We start from the raw sequence: 4231 nt of genomic DNA, 5'->3' as shown, positions 1-4231 counted from the left end.
GAAGGAAGGAAGGAAGGAAGGAAGGAAGGAAGGAAGGAAGGAAGGAAAGGGAAAGAAACTTAGTTGGGAGGCAACACACATGAAATAATTTGAAATGGGAAATGGTAGAAACTGAACTACTGCCGTGGGTAGCAGTTAGTCACCTTAGCTTAGTTGTGGAGGATTCCAGGAGAGATCAGTGAGAACCACAGTTGTAAATAAAGACTCAGAACAAAGGTCTGGAGAGCCCATCTCAAGAATTTGGAGAAGTCTCCTTCATAAAGAGGGCATGAGGCTCCCACCCAGCCAAGAAAGGCTGGTCCCGTGCCAACAAGGCCAGAGAGCAGAAACAGCCAAGCCACAGGCCTCATTACAGGACAGCCGTCCCCCACAACAGATGCAGCCCCACCCAAACAAGAGAGTTTGGGGACAAAGGAGAGATAAATCCCCTGGCCATCCCTGATCCCCCACCCCCATTTCAGCATCACTGGGGCCTCAAAGGGGCCAGGTGGCATTGAGGGCAATTCTGCCATCAGCCCCTGGGAACTGGCATTTTTAATCTGCTCAATTAGGAATGTAACAACGTCTCACTTCCATTCGCCAGGCTGGCAGGGAGGGCATGCAGACAGCCAAATGCGCTTAGTGTTGCTGAGCAAAAGTGGAGGAAATTCAACAGAAATCAACCTCTGGCCAGGCCCGGCAGCTCATGCCTGTAATCCCAGCACTTTGGGAGGCCAAGGCAGGCAGATCACTTGAGGTCAGGAGTTCAAGATCAGCCTGGCCAACATGGTGAAACCCTGTCTACTAAAAATACAAAAAATTAGCTGGGCATGGAGGCAGGTGCCTGTAATCCCAGCTACTTGAGAGGCTGAGGCAGAAGAATCACTTGAACCTGGGAGGTGGAGGTTGCAATGAGCTGAGATCACACCACTGCACTCCAGCCTGGGTGACAGAGTGAGACTCCATCTCAAAAAGAAGAGAAAAGCAACCTCCTTCAGAAAGAGAGCCACTGGCTGACAAAACACCCAGAGGCGCCCAGCTCTCATTTCCGGCCCTCCATGTTTGATCATGACTGCAGGACTGTGATGGTCAAGGGTGTCTCTCTTTTCCTCACCTCTAAATCAGGATAGTAATAGACAGTGATTGCTTTTGCAAAGATTTAGGCAATGCATGTAATGTGCTCAGGCCCAATACCTGTATAGAGCAGGCACAAGTTTAGCTGCTAGGATGCGGCTATTTCCAGCATTTTCATTCTTCCCTCTGGCATTTTTACTCCCTCCTCTCCTGGAGGCCACATTCAGACTAGGTCTCTCCTGAGATGCAAGGAGAGAAGGTTCAAATACACTACCGTGAAATCGCTCTGCACATCAGTGTCTCAGCAACAAGTCAAGCTGTTGCCTGAAAACGTCTGGAAGTTGATGGAGCTTTCTCCTGAAACCCAAGGGTGTGGCTTCCAGGACTGCAATGTGCAGCGGCATCATTTACAGGGCTTGCTCCCCATCTTTTGCTCTGTGCCTCACCAGGAAGAAGTGGGGTTCTGGGGGAAGCTGTTTTTATACCCTGGAGGCTCAACCTGTCCTCCCCTACTTCCACCCCTGGTCTTCTCTTTCTTTTGCAGCTCTCAGCACATCAATTAACCATCCCGTTACCAAGGGTCTGTGCCAGGCAGAATAACGGCCCCCAAATATGGCCACACCCAAATCTCTGGAACATGTGACTATGCTAGGTGACAAGGCACAGGGAGATTAAGGTTGCAGATGGAATTCAGGTCACTAATTAGCTGCCTTTAAAATAGATTATCCTGGGTGATCCTGGGGGCACTAAGAAACCATGGCATTCTTAAAAGACAAAAAGAGAGGAAGAAGGAGATGTGAGTGGGGGAGAGATACTCCAGGGATGCAGTATTACTAGGCTTTGAAGATGGAGGAAGAGGCCACAAGCCAAGGAATGTGAGAGGCCTCTAGAAACTGAAAGACAAGGAAACAGATCTCCATGGGTCTCCCCTAGAGTCTCCAGATAGAAAGACAGCTCTGCTGACACTCAATTATAGTCCACTGAGACCCAAGTCAGACTTTTAAAATTAATAATTTTTTATTTTCCATTATTTGTTTATTTGTGTATTTATTTTTGTAGAGACAGAGTCTCACTTTGTTGTACAGGCTGGTCTCAAACTCCTGGCTTTAAGGGATCCTTCTGCCTTGTCCTCCCAAAGTGCTGCAATTACAGGCCAGAGCCACTGCACCCCAGCCTTCATGTCAGACTTTTAACCTACAAAACTGTAACATAAGGCCCCGGGTGCAAGGCTTATGACTGTAATCCCAGCACTTTGCAAGGCTGAGGCGAGCGGATCACTTGAGTTCAGGAGTTTGAGGCCAGCCTGGTCAACATGGCAAAACCCCACCTCTGCCAAACACAAAAATTAGCCAGGTGTGGTGGTGCACACCTGTAAACCCACCTGCTCTAGAGGCTGAGGCACGAGAATCACTTGAACACAGAAAGCGGAAGTTGCAGTGAGCCGAGATCGTACCACTAGACTATAGCTTGGGCGACAGAGTGAGACTGTCTCAAATAAACAAACAAAAAACCTGTAACATAATACATTTGTGTTGTTTTATTTGTGGTAATTTGCTACAGAAGCTGCAGAAAACGAATACAGGTCTTTCATCATATGGTGACATCCATTCTGTCCCCCAAGATGTATTTCTTACAGAGGTGGCACGTGCCATCCCCTTGATTTTTCTTTTGCCTTGTATAACAGGCTGGTCAAATCCTGCTAAGCCCCTATGCCTGTGGACAGGGGTAAAATCTGTCATCCTCCACAGGACCCATCACTGAGAGTCTGTGCTAGAGAGTAGGGAATGGCCAAAGAGAGCCAGGCATGGTGGAACCTGGAATCCCAGCCACCTGGGAGGCTGAAGTGGGAGGGTCACTTGAGGCCAAAAGTTTGAGAACAACCTGGGCAACACAGCAAGACTCCACCTCTAAAATAAATTTAAAAATTAAAAATTTAAGAAATGAAGAATGGCCAGGAAGGAGAGATTGAAGAGACAGGTGTGGGTGTGTTTCTGGGTTGCCAAGCATACCCACATTCCTCATGATAAACCTTCAGTGCTCCCCAGTCTCTTCAACACCACAAATCCCATGGGCCCCAAAGTTTAAGAGGCTATACATGTGTTCATTTAAAGCTAATTTTCCTAACTTGTTAATCAGAGATACACATGACTTCCAACCAAAGCCTGTGATTAGCATGATGTTGCCAGAGCTATCACAATGAGTTCACAGAATTCCAGGTCAAAACAAGGCCAGGAAGCTTTAGAAATCCTGCCCAGTCCTATTCGCAGTAAACAGTTCATTTCTCTAAGTGTTTAATGTTGAAAATTATTGGTTTAGCCCCATTACCATTTCCATGGCTTCCTGAAGTTCCCAGACTCAGAACTATCGACAGATATTTTATTTGTGTGATCCATTCACATCCAGAACTTTACTCTTTAGTACCTAACTCTTTTCACCCAAGTGTTACTTCTGAGTGCCCTTCAATGCTGTGGCTGGTGGGATGGGTTTTTTTTGTGTGTGTGTGTGTGTGTGTTTTTTTTTTTTTAACTGTATTGGGAGATTCACTTCAAGGTCAGCTTAGATTCTGAACTGGAGTATATAGCAATGTCAGTATCTATTGTGAGCCTTGGGGATCCCATAATCTGATAAAGAAGCTTTTTCCAATCTGTCCCTGAAAGAAAAAGGCTAAAAATAAATCCCCCAGAGTCTCCTTTTATGGACCATATGCTTCCACTCCATAAAGGGTTAAAGCACATGCTTCTTGCCAGTGGAAGTGTAAACTCTTAGAACCACAGTGGGGAATAGTTCAGCATTAAATCTACTGAAGACATCCACATCCTTAGACAGATGCAAAAAATAAATTCTCTTTTGCAAACCAGAGCTCATTGTGCAGTATGAGCTTTGATACATATAAGAAGGAACATTATGAAAAGAAGAAGAAAAAGATATGCATGTCCTATGGCCCAGAACTTCCACTCCTAGGTTTATCCTCAAAGAAATGTCTGCACACGCATGCACTAAGAAATGTATAAGACTGTTCACAGCAGCTTTATTCCTAATTGTCCAAACTGGAAACATCTATGGGAAAATGATAGATAAATAATGTTGCATTCATACAACGCAACACTATACAGCGATTAATGAATTTTGCCACATGCAACAACATGGAGGCACCTCCCATTTGTAGTGTTTTTTAAAA

At 45.6% G+C, this 4231-nt stretch overlaps 1 pseudogene; it reads left to right on the top strand.

The window, feature by feature from the left end:
- Positions 1–3840: 3840 nt before the first annotated feature.
- LOC111550069 lies at positions 3841–3957 on the top strand (annotated as a pseudogene).
- The last annotated feature ends 274 nt before the right edge of the window (positions 3958–4231 follow it).

This window comes from Piliocolobus tephrosceles, chromosome 9, assembly GCF_002776525.5.
Source record: "Piliocolobus tephrosceles isolate RC106 chromosome 9, ASM277652v3, whole genome shotgun sequence".
NCBI lineage: Eukaryota > Metazoa > Chordata > Mammalia > Primates > Cercopithecidae > Piliocolobus > Piliocolobus tephrosceles.
Note: the sequence above shows the minus strand (reverse complement) of the source record. Positions and strands in the feature narration are given on the sequence as shown.